This window comes from Bubalus bubalis, chromosome 14 (genome assembly GCF_019923935.1).
Source record: "Bubalus bubalis isolate 160015118507 breed Murrah chromosome 14, NDDB_SH_1, whole genome shotgun sequence".
NCBI lineage: Eukaryota > Metazoa > Chordata > Mammalia > Artiodactyla > Bovidae > Bubalus > Bubalus bubalis.
Genome location: NC_059170.1, coordinates 59,340,699 through 59,358,375, shown reverse-complemented (window position 1 = coordinate 59,358,375; position 17,677 = coordinate 59,340,699). Strand labels below are relative to the sequence as shown.

Here is a 17,677-nt window from a genome sequence, read left to right as displayed (position 1 = left end):
ATTTGGGAGAATGGCATTGAAACATGTAAAATATCATGTATGAAACGAGTTGCCAGTCCAGGTTCGATGCACAATACTGGATGCTTGGGGCTGGTGCACTGGGACGACCCAGAGGGATGGAATGGGGAGGGAGGAGGGTTCAGGATGGGGAACACATGTATACCTGTGGTGGATTCATTTTGATATTTGGCAAAACTAATACAGTTATGTAAAGTTTAAAAATAAAATAAAATTAAAAAAAAAAATGATGGCCGCTCTGACAGGTGTGAGGTGATACCTCATTGTAGTTTTGGTTTGCATTTCTCTAATAATTAGTGATGTTGAACAAGTTTTCATGAGTTTGTTGGCCTTCTATATGTCTTCTTTGGAGAAATGTCTATTTAGGTCTTCAGCCCATTTTTTTATTGAGTTGTTTGTTTTTTGTTACTAAGCTGCATGAGAAGAAAAGTATTATTGGTAAAGGGGACTTCCTATGTGAAGGCTTTGAGGAGAGAGAGTACAAGCTACCTGTAAGGCACTGAAATACTATCATTAGGGCTAAGATATAAGGTGAAGATGATAATGGCTGGTGGTCTTGGTAGGGAACTTCATGAAGGATCTTAGTAGACCTCTTATGAAGACTGAACTGTATCCTGAAAACAATGGGGAAGACTCTGGAGGGTTTTAGCAGGAGAATGATGATTAAGTTTGCAGTTTGGAGAGATCACTCTGGCTGTAGCATGGAGAAGGGATTCGCAGGGAGAAAGATTAGAAAGTATGAAGCCAAAGAGAAGATCATGGCATGACTGCAGGCAAGAATGGGTGGGTTAAGAGGGTGAATCATGGTAGTGACAGTGAGAGAATGGAGAAAATACTGTTTTGAGATGTACTTATGGGGAGGATTGACTTCCCTGGTGGCTCAATAAAGCATCTGCCTACAATGTGGGAGACCCAGGTTTGATCCCTGGGTCAGGAAGATCCCCTGGAGAAGAAAATAGCAACCCACTCCGGTACTCTTGCCTAGAAAATCCCATAGACAGTGCAGTCTGGTAGGCCGCAGTCCATGGGGTCACAAAGAGTTGGACATGACTGATTGACTTCACTCTGTCACTTTTTTGTCTTTTATGGAGAAGATTAGATAAGACTTGATGCCTGGATCAAGTGTGTGGATGATGAATTCAGGCCCGAACATATTGAGTCTGAAGTGTTCATGAGTCTGTAAGGTGGTTAGATATGTAAATCTGTAGTCCAGGAGAAATGTCAGAGCTGGAGATAAGATTTTGGAATCATCACACCAGTATGGTCTTTGAAGCTATGGGAAGAGGTGAGCTCATTTATGGAAAGTATGGAGAATACAGGAAGAGATGAGCATTAAATTTCAGCTGGAAAAAAAAAAGCAGCCTGAAAGTTAGAGGAAGTAGTTTAGATGAGTGGGCAATTTGAACCTCAAATCCTGTCCTGTGTGTCTGCTTTCCAGAACCATTTTTCTATTCTGATTCTCTTAACATGGGTTTCTCTGGAAAATCTTCTAAGGCAGTGGTTAATGTTCATGCTTCATATAGTATGTTCAAACCCAGGGTAGCAAGGATGAAGAAAAAGGAAAAGAAAGAAAAATGAAAATCAAAGCAAAATGATGTCAGTGGGGACCAGGTCATGGAGATTATTAGACGTGTTAGAGAAACTGGACTCTATCCATGTGTGTTAGTTGCTCAGTCGTGTCCGACTCTTTGCGACCCCATGGACTGTAGCCTGCCAAGCTCCTCTGTCCACAGAATTCTCCAGGCAAGCATACTGGAGTGGGTTGCCATGCTTCCTACCATTTCACAATAAACATACCTCCCAAATTGATGAGTTCCAGCAACATATCAGATGACCAGTCCAGCCAGGTCTCCAGCAGAGTGAACACAGTAACAGTGGGACTGTGGGGCACACCTGGGAAGGAGATGAAGGAAAAGAGCTGGCAAAGGAAGAAAAAGTGAAGAAATCGATAGATGCTTACTGGAGGTTTGGGGACATGCCCTTTTGTGCTCATTGCATGACAGTGTAGCTTGATAATACTAAACTCCCATTTGAGGAGAACAGATCAGGTTATAAAATTTATAACAGCTTTCTGCACCTTCTGCCATTTGGCCTTTGGGCTCATTTAAAATGTAGTGGTCACAACGCTCTTTGCGCCCGTAGGTCAGCAGAAGAATTATCTTCCTACCTCTGATTATAGCATATTATCATTTAAGAGGGGACTCTTCTAATCTTTGCATGCTGCTCTCCCATCTGTCCCTTCAGTTTGCACTTTTGCCGGAATTCAAGCTAAAAGTCACAGCTAACCCTGTAATGTAAGATGTCTGCGGTGCTTAGTGTTAACTCGCTGAATTGAAAGGATCAAACAGACTGCTGCTGCTGCTGCTAAGTCACTTCAGTGTCCGACTCTGTTCGACCCCATAGACAGCAGCCCACCAGGCTCCCCCGTCCCTGGGATTCTCCAGGCAAGAACACTGGAGTGGGTTGCCATTTCCTTCTCCAATGCATGAAAGTGAAAATTGAAAGTGAAGTCTCTCAGTCGTGTCCGACTCTTCGCGACCCCATGGGCTACAGCCTACCAGGCTCCTCCGTCCATGGGATTTTCCAGGCAAGAGTACTGGAGTGGGGTGCCATTGCCTTCTCCGATCAGACTGTAAACTTTTCTAAACAAGAAAAGCCTCTTAGTTGATGGCTTCCTGAAAATTTGCATATTTTCATTTCATTGCTTTATAAATTATCATCAGGAAGTTGAATCTCTGTTGTCTATAAACAGTATGATGAAGTGCAATTTTTTACCTCTAACGGATTTGTTTTTAAAGAAAGGAAAGCTTGGATTCAAATATTTCAAAGATGTTTTCTACGATCCCTTGTTATTTGAAACTCATTCATTAAACATCTGATGAATAGGTCTATTACATTTTTTCAAGCTGATGAAATGCTCGTTTTGGAAGGATAGAATGAATGATCTCACAGTGACTTCACTGTAATACATCTTTGTCAATGTACAGTATTATATGGAATTGAGTCACAATTTGCTCTACAAATTGACAGGCTAGCAGTTACTATTTTTCATGTATAAGCAGGAGTCTGTCTTTGATCTTAATCATATTTTCAGTAGTAGAGGAGATGGAGGTGGTGCAGCATTATTATTTTCCCTGCATAGAAAATTATACCACAAAATAAATCATGTGCAGGGCTATCATAATGGCCACAGTGGTTATGACAGGAAAAAAGAATAGTTACAGCTACCCTTCAGTACACGGTGAAATACTGAACAATTTGTTAAATATCCCTGGGGTCCACTAAACTGGCATATGATCAGTTTGGTGGCTACCCAGACTCAGTGGGAACCAATTAGAATTCACCAAAAATGAAAATGGATGAATCTGGAAAATCAGTGTTAGATTTACAAGGGAAAGCAAACACATAACATCATAGAGCTAAGAATAATCTTGGAAGGCATTCTCTGAAGGCTGTTGGTCAGAGAGGATTGTGTAGTGCCGTGTTCATAGTTTTTTGATGGTTTCTTCTGCAATATTTTAAGCCATCACTGCAAGGGAATTAAATTAGTCAGATTTAGCCTCCACAACATGAGAGAATCATTCTGCAAATTGCAGCCATTATTAATTTTGTTCCAGAAGCAGCCTTGAATGAAACATTCGTGTGATTTTTCTTTTCTTTTTGCATTTAAACTACAGATAAAGACTACCGATTGCCCCAGATAAATGCTATGAAAATGCTGGAGACTTTACGGCATTCCTTTTAAAGTCAGATATTCAATTGTGAAAGATGTTCGAACAATCTCATGATGGATGTTCATTAGTTCACTGCTCTCAAGACAAGTTACTACTCCACATCTCTGATACTGATCATGTTTTTGCAGTCATGATTGAGCTATTGAAGAGAAAGCACTCTACAGAGCTCTCTCAACTGTGTCCAAACCAGCACCAACTTGAAATATCATTGACTTACTCAGCAGCATCAAAACCCACAAAAGCAAATAGGTTAGATCCATCCCAGAGACTTTTCTGCAGCAGTAAATGGATTTGCCCTTTTTAGAGCAGGGAGCACAGTTCCGATACAATTATTCTTATTGGACTAGATGAAGGAATTTACTTCAAATGAGGTTGCTAGTTGTCCTGTGGAAGCTGTGTCAGAATAAATATCCAGCTACTCTTCAGAGGCATAATTTGTTCATTCTCCCATGAAACATGTGCGCCTCATGAACTGTAGATAGCTGACTTTGTTTAGATGGCGGAAAAATTCTTTTATTCTATTAACACTTGCCTTGCTCAGGTAAAGTACCATTTTAATGAAAACACCTTGACATCCAGTTCTTTGCAAAAGGGCCATTTTCACATGCCAGATGTCCTGAAGCAATCTCTCTTTGTTACTTGTTCACAATCAATTTTATTAAGGGAAAAATTCCAAGTGACAGATGTCACCAGTGAATGTCCACATCAGTTTAAGGAAGAAGTGCTTTGAAATGTATCATTGTCGGGTAACTATTTAAATGCAAAGCCTATATTGCTACAATTTGACAAGATGTAAAGCTTTTCAGTTGCAGGAAGACAGACACTGCCACTTACTCCTGTGACAGAGCACATAATTCATCCTTCTCCGAAATCTGAACCTCCCTGAACATAAGATAGTGCTGGACATAATGGGCACCTCTGTAACAGGAGATGCTTGACAAGGAAAGAGATGATGACTGTGGCCCAGTGCTTCATATGGGGGAGTTTGATTGACCAAAAGCAAAGACGAGAGTGACTGGTATATGCCATGACCAGTAGGAATAGGCTGGCATGTGTTTTCAAGAACAAACAAAACTTTTGTATTATTTCTAAAAATACTGCATTCCTACTAGGTATAAAATGTTAGGTTGGAATTCTAAGAGATACAAAATCACTGTGGGGTAACTTGGATTTCTTGGTGTGGCTTGGACTGTGAATGGTGACATCTCATTTTTCTACCCTTTAAAAAAATGTATTTATTTATTTATTTGACTGCACCGAATCTTGGTTGCAGCACACCAAGTCTTTAGTTGCGGCATGTGAACTCTTAATTGTGGCATGTGGGATCTATTTCCCTGACCAGATTTCGAAGAACTCAGGCCCTGTGCACTGGGAGTGCAGACACCTAGCCACTGGACCACTAGGGAAATCCTCATTTCTCTGTCATGAAATTTAAGGACTGCCAACTTTGAGCCTCCAGTTAATAGAAGATTGGTTTACAATGATCTTGAAATGAGATAGTGAGAACTGTCCCTGAAGCGGAATCCTTTGGGAGAGCTTCTTACATTGGACTGAGAATTAGGCAATAGGAGACCCAGGAATACAGCAAATAAACTTGGGTGTGTTTACATAGGTCATTCCTAACACCAAGACCCCTATGGATGTTTAAAGCAGCTGTTGAATATATTAAGACTTATATCTTATTCCTTCATCCATTGACTCTGGAAACATCAACACTATTTAACCAAGTCCCAGGTAGCCTCCATTTATATATGTCAAGGTGGGACATCCCTCTTCTGTCGGCCCCTTAAATGGAATGCTCCTTGTCCTCTAATATCCTGGACGTGACAGATTCCATGTCCTCACTGTAAAGGTGTCATTTAGAAACTGGACTCTTTATCTATTCATATGTCCTGCCCAACTAACAAAGGTATTCTTATTTTTTCTTTGACAGGGATTACTTTTTCTCCTTAGACTTTTCTTTTAAATATTTAACATATTAAGTTGAGTATTACAGCTGAGCCTGCTTTTTCACTGGTATCAGGGATAATACTGGAGCAGATAGTGTTGGAAATATCCCCTTTTCAAAGAGATGTATTTTTTTTTTTCCATTTGGCCTCTGATTAAATCAGTGCTTCCAATTTATCATAGCATGTTAGTAACAAAACCAGTCAATTTTTGCCAGGGCCATTCCATCTTCTAGAAAAATCTCCAGGATACAAAGAGTACATTTATCATGAGGGGATTATAAAGGTTCACTTTGACATTTCAAGGGAGACTGATTATATGTATTCTTTTCATGGGATGTTGAAAATCTATTTGTATATCAGTTATGCCCAAGAAGCTACAGCTCTTGACAGCTTTCCTACCTCCAAAGTTAGGCTATTGGATCCCACACTTAGGGGAAATTTAGCTTGCTATGCTGGGAGGGATTGGGGGCAGGAGGAGAAGGGGACGACAGAGGATGAGATGGCTGGATGGCATCACCAACTCGATGGACGTGAGTTTGAGTGAACTCTGGGAGTTGGTGATGGACAGGGAGGCCTGGCGTGCTGCAATTCATGGAGTCGCAAAGAGTCAGACATGACTGAGCGACTGATCTGATCTGATCTGATCTAGGTCATGAGAGTGAGATTAGTGCCCTCATAAAAGAGATCCCAGAGAAATTTTTTTAAAATTAAAAGATAAGAAAAACAATGAAAGAGGTCCCAGAGAGATATCCCTTCCCAGAGGTCACAGCAAAAAGGTACATCTATAAACCAGGAAGTAGGCTCTTAACACACACCAAATCTGCCAGTACTGTGGTCTTGGATTTCCCACCCTCCAGAGCCGTGAGAAATACGTATTTGTTTATAAGTCACCTAGTTTATAGTATTTTTGTTATAGCAGCCCAAACTAAGATGTAGCTTAAATATGGTTCCTGCTGCTGCTGCTGCTGCTAAGTCACTTCAGTCCTGTCCGATTCTGTGTGACCCCATAGACGGCAGCCCACCAGGCTCCCCCGTCCCTGGGATTCTCCAGGCAAGAACACTGGAATGGGTTGCCATTTCCTTCTCCAATGCATGAAAGTAAAAAGTGAAAGTGAAGTTGCTCAGTTGTATCCGACTCTAGCTACCCCATGGACTGCAGCCTACCAGGCTCCTCCATCCATGGTTCCTAGTACGTTGTAAATAAATAGAATTTTTAAACTTTAAGTATATTTATAACATGCAGATAATTGGGAAAGTAAACACTTTTTACAGTTTTTGTTATGGAAATTTTCAGATACTCAAAAGTAGAAAGTATAGGATAATAAACCCACATGTACCCAACTTTAGCAATTATCAGCATTTTGCTAATTATGCTTCCTTCCTTCCACCCATTGTTTTTTGCTGCAGGATTTTAAAACAAATCCAAGACATCATGTTATTTCATACCAAAAACTTTCATATGCATTTTTAAGTCTTTTCCCTGACCACCATTTTAAAAAAAGAAACATAACTACTATGCCATTGTCATAGATACTAAAACCAACAATAATTTCTTTAATTTCACTTAAACCCAAGACAGTATTCAAATTTCCTTGATTGTCTCAAATGTCTTTCTATGGTTGATTTATTTATTTTTAGATTTCATACAAGGGTCATATGCTGCATTTAATGAACATTAGGTCTTTTAAATCTTATAACCACATACCCCGCCTTTATTTACACCATTAGTTTGTTAGAGAAACAGTCATTTATCCTGTAGGAATGTCACACGTTGTGAACTTGATAATGCTCTATCATGTAGTTCTTCTCTCCTCCATATTTTCTGTAACTGAAATTTTGTTGTGGTTGTTCAGTCACCAAGCTGTGTCTGACTCTTCGTAGCCCCACGGACTGCAGTATGCTAGGCCTCCCTTCATGGATCTCTGTCTTGGCGAAGGGGCTGGCCTAACTTAATGAAGCTATGAGCCGTGGTGTATGGGGCCACCCAAGATGGATGGGGTCATAGTGGAGAGTTCTGACAACACATGATCCACTGGAGGAGGGAATGGCAAACCACCCTAGTATATTTGCTGTGAGTACCTCATGAACTATATAAAAAGGCAACTGAAATTTATGTTCAGAAAATTGATCAGATTCAGGGTGAATTTTTTTAAGTGTAAATAGAATTTTTAATAAAAAATGAAGTATATTTTGAACACACCAAAATGGTTAGTTAAAAGAAATCTTTATAAAAATAAGTGTAATGCTTCCTGCAAAGAAACTTTTTCTGTGCAAGGAGACAACTCATTGGAAAAGAACTAGATACTGGAAAAGATTGAAGGCAAAAGGAGAAGAGGGCAGCAGAGAATGAGATGGTCAGATAGCATCACTGACTCAGTGGACATGAGTTTGAGCAAACTCTGGGAAATAGTGGAGGACAGAGGAGCCTGGCATGCTGTGGTTCACGGGGTCTCAAAGAGTTGGACAAGACTTAGGGACAGAACAACAACAACTTGTGAGTAATTGGGAAATGTGGTACCCCATCATGATAAAGAGAAAATGAACGGGTTATAGAAAAATAATATTAGAAGGCACAGTGTCCAATAGAAGAATGTGCTATGAATTAGGCAGAATGGCAGGGGAAAAGAGGCAGATACATTACACAGTGAAACAGGCTGAACTTTTAGACGCAGTTCCTTCTCAGGGGCAAGGGGTGCATGGTACTTCGAAAGGCATCATGAAACAAGGTGCTGGTCATACCAGTTATTTTAGTCACTCTGAGGTGGGGCGGGGTAGGCAAGTGGTTATCATGTTAATATCTTCATTATACAATTTGCCATTGACCTTCCTCCAAATGAACACCTTGTAATTACATGTTCACTGACAATGGATTTAGTGTCAAGAAGTCAGGTACTTGAGACTTCGTGACCCAGGCTGTCTTCAATTGAGTCCCTGGTTCCTATGCCGCTCCTTATTCCTTGTTTTGACACCAATTTTATGCTTCAAAAAAGGCACTTAACAGCCAACATTCTTTACTCTCCTTTTCCCCCAAAGTGCTTATACAACCATCTTTATTATCGGCAGGCACTTTTCTTTACCCTCCCATCCACTTTGCTCTCCCCTGCTCCACCACCATCTTTTGTTGTTTTTTTTTTAACCAAACAGATTCATTTGTGTGTGTGTGTGTGTGTGTTTTTTAAAGAGGAATGTTCACTCAGGACTGTTCAGTAGTCAACTCTGGAGAAACCGTACAGCTTCATTTCCTGTTTACAAACAGAGCTGCTGGCTACTGATACAGACAAAACCCAACCAGGAGAGAGTGAGGCCTCTCTGTTCCTCCTACTGTTTCTGTAGTTAGTGTTCTTTTTAACAAATTTTTATTTTATATTGGAATATAGTTGATTTACAATGTTATGTTTCAAGTGTACAGCAAAGTGATTTCTTTTACAGATTTTTTTTCCCATAGAGGTTATTATAATGTATTGAGTAGAGTCCCCTGTGCTATACAGTAGGTCCTTGTTGATCATCTACTTTACATATAGTGTGATATATATGTTAATCCCAACCTCCTAATTTATCCCTGCCCCCAGCTTTCCCCTTTGGTAACCAGAAGTTTGTTTTCTAAGTCTGTGGATCTGTTTCTGTTTTGTATATAAGTTCATTTGTATCATATTTTAGGTTCTACATATAAGAGATATTATATGATATTTGTCTTTGACTTACTTTACTTAGTATGATAATCTTTAAGTCTATCCATATTGCTGCAAATGACATTATTTCATTCTTTTTATATATATGTACCACATTGTCTTTATCCATTCATCTATCCATGGACATTTAGGCTACTTCCATATCTTGGGCATCAGTGTTTTAGAAACAGATCTTTTAGAAAGTGAGGTGCAGGATGTACTTTAACTTGCACAGTTGTAACTATGGCATCATCTATATGATGGGGCTGCTGATCCTTCAGTAAGTTCCAGTGGTTTCAAGTCGGCTACTTGGAGTAACAGCTGCAATTTGACAGTGACCTTTGCAACACAGAACTATCTAGAACCTTTCAAGTAGTGAATGCCATTGAATAAATATTTGAATTTTAAAATCCCCACTGTTCATGTGATACAGAAATAGTAAATAATATATATATTCTTATATATCCTACAGAATCCCAGCCTTGGGAGCAAATAATTCCTTTGCATGGGAAGAGTGGGTACAGAAGGTATTTAGAGTAGATTCAGAAAATGGATTGGGGTAGTAAGAAAGATTCTTTAGGCAAGAATTCAACTGGACAATATTTATTTTTCAATTTTTCAACTAAACTCTTACATATCCATAAACCTGTTCCCACCTCTCCATGTGGAGAAATTCTGAAAAAATAATAGGAACAACTACCATTCTGTGAGTGCTTTACCAGGTGCCAATCATGGGAGCAGATTTCACATTCCTGAGGCTTGAGAGATTATATACCTTGTGCAAAATCACACCGAGAGTAACTGTCAAAATTCTTCCGAAACTGAGGTCTCTTAAATGTGACACTGCATTGGTTTTTTGCTGAAAAGGTCTGAGAAAAGCCACATCTTCTGCAGTTTCTACACTGTGGAGATTTGTGCCGTATTCATTAGCAACAGCAAGAACTCTCAAGACAAAAGACTGTATTCTCAGGGCTAAACTTTGGGCAATTGGAGATAATGAGCTAGAACTCTGCAATGACACATTAATGACAAACCCAGAAAGCCACCAAGTCAGCGCTCCCCAGAAGCACATGATTAAAGAATGAAAATTGAGGATGGTGAGGCAGGAATAGAAAATAAAGTAGGGACAGTGAAATGTTGACTCTGTCTGTACTGCTCTCGGCCAAAGTCTTCACCAAGAGAGAACTGATGGGTAGTTAATCCCATACCCAGGCTGGACTTGGACTTGCATTATTTGTAACATGCTGCCTCTATTAGTGATTAAAATCATTAAGTTGAATTGTTCTCAACCAAAGCTTACTTGTTTTTAATACAGTTTCAAATTTGAAGACTCTCTTCTGTTATTTTAAGAGGCAGCGTCTGGACCAGGTGGACTGGACCCATAGATGTAGTCATCCTCAGTTCAGTTCAGTTCAGCTCAGTCACTCGGTCGTGTCCAACTGTTTTTGACCCCATGGACTGCAGTGTGCCAAGCCTTTCTGTCTATCACCAACTCCTGGAGTTTACTCAAACTCATGTCCCTTGAGTTGGTGATGCCATCCAACCATCTCATCCTCTGTCATTCCCTTCTCCTCCCACCTTCAGTCTTTCCCAGCATCAGAGTCTTTTCCAATGAGTCAGTTCTTCACATCAGGTAGCCAAAGTATTGGAGTTTCAGTTTCAGCATCAGTCCTTCCAATGAATTTTCAGGGCTGATTTCCTGTAGGATTGACTGGTTGGATCTCCTTGCTGTCCAGGGGACTCTCAAGAGTCTTCTCGAACACCACAGTTCAAAAGCATCAGTTCTTCAGCACTCAACTTTCTTCACAGTCCAACTCTCACATCCATACATGACCACTGGAAAAACCATAGCTTTGACTAGACAGACGGACCTTTGTTGGCCAAATAATGTCTCTGCTTTTGAATATGCTATCTAGGTTGGTCGTAACTTTTCTTTCAAGGAACAAGTGTCTTTTTATTTCATGGCTGCAGTCACTATCTGCAGTGATTTTGGAGCCCCCCAAAATAAAGTCTGAAACTGTTTCCACTGTTTCCGCATCTATTTCCCATGAAGTGATGGGACCAAATGCCATGATCTTAGTTTTCTGAATGTTGAGTTTTAAGCCAACTTTTTTACTCTCCTCTTTCACTTTAATCAAGAGGCTTTTTAGTTCTTCTTCGCTTTCTGCCATAAGGGTGGTGTCATCTGCATATCTGAGGTTATTGATATTTCTCCTGGAAATCTTGATTCCAGCTTGTGCTTCATCCAGCCCAGCGTTTCTCATGATGTACTCTGCATAGAAGTTAAATAAGCAGGGTGACAGTTTACAGCCTTACCGTACTCCTTTCCTAATTTGGAAATAGTCTGTTGTTCCATGTCCAGTTCTAACTGTTGCTTCCTGACCTGTATACAGATTTCTCAGGAGGCAGGTCAGGTGGTCTGGTATTTCCATCTCTTGAAGAATTTTCCACAGTTTGTTGTGATCCACATAGTCAAAGCCTTTGGCATAGTCAATAAAGCAGAAATAGATGTTTCTCTAGAACTCTCTTGCTTTCTCAATGATCCAGCAGATGTCAGAAATTTGATCTCTGGTTCCTCTGGCTTTTATAAATCCAGCTTGAACATCTGGAAGTTCACGGTTTACATACTGTTAAGCCCGGTTTGGAGAATTTTGCGCATTACTTTACTAGCCCTATATTAGTGATTCAAATCATTAAGTTGAACTATTCTCAACCAAAGCTTACTTGTTTTTAATACATTTTCAAATGTGAAGACTCTTTTCTGTTATTTTAAGGGGCAGCATCTGGACCAGGTGGGCTCGAGCCATAGATGTAGTCATCCTCAGTTCAGTCATCCTCTGGGTGCTATAATAAAATAAGTTGAGAACCACGCTTACAAAATAGCTCCCCAAAAGGGATAATGTTGGAAAGAACCAACTATTATGCCTGCATTAGAGAAACACACATAGACTTACTGGATTTCTTAGTCTTCACTAATATAACCAGTAAACAGTAACCAATATAACTGTAAAATATGTGATTTTATAATCATATAACCATTTTATATTAATAAAATATGCGGTTCCTATGAAACTTCCTTACTTGACTACTGCAAAGATTATCCTACCTACATAACTCCTTCCATTATAAAACCAGGGTTTAATTATACCTGTTATCCATGAAGATGTTTTCTCTCCAAAAAACCAAATCACTACTGACAAAGCAAAAATTCAATGTTTATTCTGGAGTTATAAAGTAATTCCTTTTGAAAAGATCTCCATGAGTAAAGGAAAGCAATGAATTCAAATGAGCTTTCTTTTTGCAGCCACTGAAGGTGAAGTGTTGAGGATGAATCCTCAGCAGTTTGCCCAACTTTCTATTTGCTTCCACAGGGGAGCTTGGCCATGTGTTGGGTTAGTTAACAACTCGTGTCTAAGGCTCACTAAAAGGAATTTCAGGGATCACGTAGTTTATTGCCTGTCTGGAGGCAAGACCAGCAAGGAATCCATTTCTCAGGGGAATTTGGCAATGGCATATATTTAAAAAAAGACCAAAGAGATATTTTCTGTGTTTTTTTTTTCCCTCTAAGATTATGTCTCTCTGCAGATTCTATACCCTGAATAGTATTCATTCTACTATTTAAAAACCAGTAAAAATTTCTGTGTCATGATTCTAAAAAACTTTTTTTACCTTTGTTATCTTTTCCTGTAGGGCTGTCAAAAGTATGCCAATGAGAAGAAAAACAAAATTAAAAGCTGTGCTGAGGAATTAAATTTCTTTTTTCTTAGGAATTTTTTTCAGGTGGAAGAAAAATTGGGGATTTGAGGTTGCTTTCATTATTGCTCTTCAAAAATCACAAATAGCTTTTACCTTTTTCTCTTTCTTCTTTTTAAGCAGTTCAGACATTTTTATTTTAAAATAACCTTCAGTTTAGAAAAAAGACAATGTAAAACTTCAGTAGGGCAGAGGAATCTGAATCATGTTTTAGGGCAGTTTTTCCCCAGGGATTTGGAGGACTAGGGTTAGATTTTATACCAGAATTACCAATGGCTTTTTTCAAATTGTGTTTGCTTAATAAGGGCAAGACAGAATTTGAAGGGACTGAAGGTGGTACAGGGAGGGTGGTGGTCCATTTCCTATGAAAACTGGTTATGTTGCATTTTATCAGAATTGTTTAGAGGTTCTCAAATGAATGAACATTTGTCCAGATAACCCCCTCTCTCAGGTGGCACAGTTGGTGAAGAATCCACCTGCCAATGCAGGAGATACAAGACACACGGGTTCAATCAGGAAAGATCCCCTGGAGTAGGCAATGGCAACCCATTCCAGTATTCTTGCCTGGAGAATTCCATGGACATAGGAGTTGGTGGGACAGTCCATGGGGTCACAGAGAGTTGGAATCAACTGAGCATGTGCTGGCTGGCTGGTGGATCAGGGGTGGGGAGATTCTGTTGAGCATCATTGAGTAAATGAGTTTTAAGCATCCAAACTCATTTACTTCCCACTGACAAAGCTGAAAAAGGCTAGCTATTTGTCCCCACCTAGTTGCTTTTGAACTGTGGTGTTGGAGAAAACTCTTGAGAGTTCTTGGACAGCAAGGAGATCAAACCAGTAAATCCTAAAGGAAATCAGTCCTGAATATTCATTGGAAGGACTGATGCTGAAGCTGAAGCTTCAATACTTTGGTCACCTGATGCGAAGAACTAACTCATTAGAAAAGACCCTGATGTTGGGAAAGATTGAAGGCAGGAGGAGAAGGGGACAACAGAGGATGAGATGGTTGGATGGCATCACCGACTCGATGGACATGCGTTTGAGCAAGCTCTGAGAGTTGGTGATGGACAGAGAAGCCTGGCGTGCAGCAGTCCATGGGGTCACAAAGAGTCAGGCATAACTGAGTGACTGAACTGAACTGATTTGTCCCCACCCCACCTCACCAGCAAAGTGTGAGAACATGAAGTACGAAACAGAACAGGCTCTATTTTGAAAGCAGGACTCCATCTTGGGCTGAAATGTGGACTTTGAGCTATATGCCCAGTATCTATGGAAATGACATACCAACTGGAAAACCAGGCCCCCGGAAGGAAGAGCCCCAGGGCTCTCCATGGCCTAAAAGAATACCCTAAATATCTGTGTAACCGAATAGAATCATACATTCTATTATGCTTATTGGGGTATGACCACAAGCCTATTGATAATTGTCCACTGTTAACTACCTAGGCTTAAGGCTTATGAATCACGGGTTAACTTTGATTGTATCTTTCTTTTTCCTTTGTTCAGACTAGTTTCAGGGAATTTTGGGGAGGAGGGTTTGGACATGTACACTTAGGGTATATAAGGTTTCCACAAAAACTGGTTGGGGTCCTTGGCTAAGGGAAGACTCTGCCTTAGACCTGCCGGTGTAATAAACTTCACTCCACTATCTGCATTGTCCTTCTGAGTGAGTTTGTTTCCTGAAACACGTGGCTACAACAAACAAGCCTCAGCTTAACCAATCACAGGCTCTCATTGGAACTTTGAATGAGGAGCTAGTGACATGGAAGGAGGACAGCTCCTGTTCACAAGGGCAGCAGAACCAGTGTCCAGAGCTGGGGATAGAGGGCAGCATCAGTAAAGGAATACACCCATATCTCTGGTCCTTGTTCCTTTGTCTTGCTGACCAGTTTTGGGAACTATTCAGTGTGCTTCCAGTTCTTTTTCTGCTGCAGTCATTCAGAGTGAGTTCCTATCACTGATGATAAGATCCTCACAGACAGAGGCTCTTTCTGAGATTTGAACCTGGAGATATAGAAGTTAACGTGAGCTCCTTTCACATAGCACAGAAGCACTGTCCTGTATGGGTGGCCTTGCTAAAGCCCAACCTGCTCTGTCTCACCTGCTTTCGCTCAGGACACTTTTCTTGCCTAAGTCAAAGCCCAAAGGAGAATGATGTAATCACCAACAGCTCAGAGAACAGAGTCAAAGAGCATAGTTTCAAGAAAAAGATTAATGTCACCCTTTCTGGCCCTTTTAACACTAGTTTAATTCCTGTTCTTTCATGGAGAGCAGCAGTTCTTGAAAAGGCACTGGTGTCTTGAGTCTTGATGCTGGGGTTCACTTAGCTAAGCCTTATTGAAGACAAACTTGCCAGCAGCTGACAGTTACCTTTTCCTTTTTCCTTCCCCCTCCTACACTGAATCTATTCAGGGTGCTGAAAAGTACCAACCCAGAGCTAAGGCCGGCTCTTACCTGCTAGATGTTCTGAGACGGAGCCTCTGAAAATGAGAATATAATTTATCAAGCAGTGTGTGTTCAATGATTCAGAAAGATCCATATGTGCTTTTGTTTCAGCTGCTCTAATGAGAATGTGTCAACTTCAGTTAGATTCTTCTATTATCAGGCTTGTTTGTGACTAAAGCAGAGTGACTGCTCTCCAGAGAGGCACGGTCTTCCTGTTGGGGTGTGCTAGGTTTGCAGAAGGTGTTCTTCATCACTTGGGACCTATGGCTTAGGGGGCCCGAGCCCCCTTAGGACTGTCAAAAATCAGTCTATTCTTTCCATGAGGAATTTGACAACATTCCAGCATCATTATCCACCTCCAGTGCTTAGCAAGCAAAATAAAAGATCTAAGGCAAGAACTTCAAGAGTGACCAGTTTAGATGGATGCAGGGTGGGCTGGAGCCAGAGGCTGATGCAGAACAAGAGGTCACATTGTTTAACATATCACAAGGAAATGACATTTCTTTCCGGTCTCTGCTGAAATGAAGGTCATGTCTTCCTGTTTGGAGACAACTGGTGTCTGCAGGGGACAGAATATTTTGCAGTCAGAGAAATGTGCTGTCCAGCAAATAGATGCTGAAACACATGGATGGCCATGGATTAGTATAAATGTGCCACTGAAGGAAAATGACCCCACCCTGTTCTAGCAAAACCTTGAGCTTTTGTATAGAAAGAGAAACCCTGGGGGTGAAAATGGGAATTAAGTGTAAAGCAAGTAATCTTTTTCTCTTCCAGCTCAATATTCCATCTGTCTTAAGGGTGAAGGAGGCATAAGAAGCTTCATGGCCAGGGAGACTAAGCAGGGTTTTTTCTATAGCAGTCAAACATTCTCTGTGTGGGGGCAGGTCTAATGGCTTATTTGTGTGGATGGTCAAGTAAGAGTAGGGGTATAGAGAAAACAGAAGGCAAGGGAACCAGGCAGAGCTCCTTTGAATGTATTTCTATGTCATCACTCTTGGGGTATCTGAAACCAAGACTCCTTACCTTTTACTTTGGGTTGAGGTTTTCATTCTCATTCCTTCACAGGCAATTTGCATTAGAAAAAGATGTGAAATTCATGGATGAAAATTCACAAATCTGCTTTGTTTCACAATTTGGTGGATGTCTCTGAATCATATCACCAGCTTCTTGGGAAACTTAACAATTGTCAGCCCTCATGAAGATATCGCAAGTGACAGCCAAAACTGTGAGTCCCCTGGGGAAAAAGAATCTCAATGATTCTAGTAAAGTCTGTACTTTACCTCCTTTGTTCCTCTTCTTTGAATGATATCTATATTTTTATTGACTGCTTCCTAGTGTTGGCTGTTTAATAATATCCTGAGGGAGTCTTGAGATGGTTGACAGTTTTAGCAGATGACTAGAATTTTGACAGTATTTCTCACTCACCTTTTTATGTTCCAATAATAATAATATTTTTTGAGTGCCTAATATGTGTTAAGCACTATGTAAGTTTTATAACAAGCCTACTTAATGTTGGTGCTATAGCTAGTTTTTTTAAACATTTTATTTTGTACTGGGGTATAGTCAATTAACAATGTTGCAGTAGTTTCAGGTGAACAGCAAAGGGACTCAGCCATACATATACATGTATTCATCTCCCCCAAGGACTTCCCAGATGGCGCAGACGTAAAGAATCTGCCTGCAATGCAGGGGATGCTGATACCATCCCTGGGTCTGGAAGATTCCCTGGAGGAGGAAATGACAACCCACTCCAGTATTCTTGCCTGGAAAATCCTATGGACAAAGGAGCCTAGCAGGCTACAGTCCTTTAACTTGAAAAGGATCAGAAACAATTACAAAATCGAATGAGGTGCTCCTGACATGGCAGGAAGAGGTTGAAAAAGCAAAATATCAGGATTGTGCATTCATCAATCCACAAAGCCAGCAAGACTCTCCCTGAATACATGCAAAAAAAAAAAAAAAAAAAAAACACCAGAAAACCCACAAGAAAAACAGAACCACAGCAAACAAGAAAACAGCTAGTGTGCAGAGAGGTCGGGTCGCAAAGAGTCAGGTATGACAGAGCACGCATGTCATATCATGTCATTCTCCCCCAGACCTTCCTCCTATC

General features: G+C 40.4%; 1 long non-coding RNA gene across 1 annotated transcript in view; it reads left to right on the top strand.

The window, feature by feature from the left end:
• Window positions 1-17,677, top strand: part of LOC102397734 — a 133,496-nt gene that overhangs the window by 95,816 nt on the left and 20,003 nt on the right. Inside the window, exon 6 of the long non-coding RNA XR_006544631.2 lies at window positions 16,633-16,792. This is a non-coding gene — a long non-coding RNA (uncharacterized LOC102397734). The remainder of the gene's footprint in view (window positions 1-16,632; window positions 16,793-17,677) is intronic.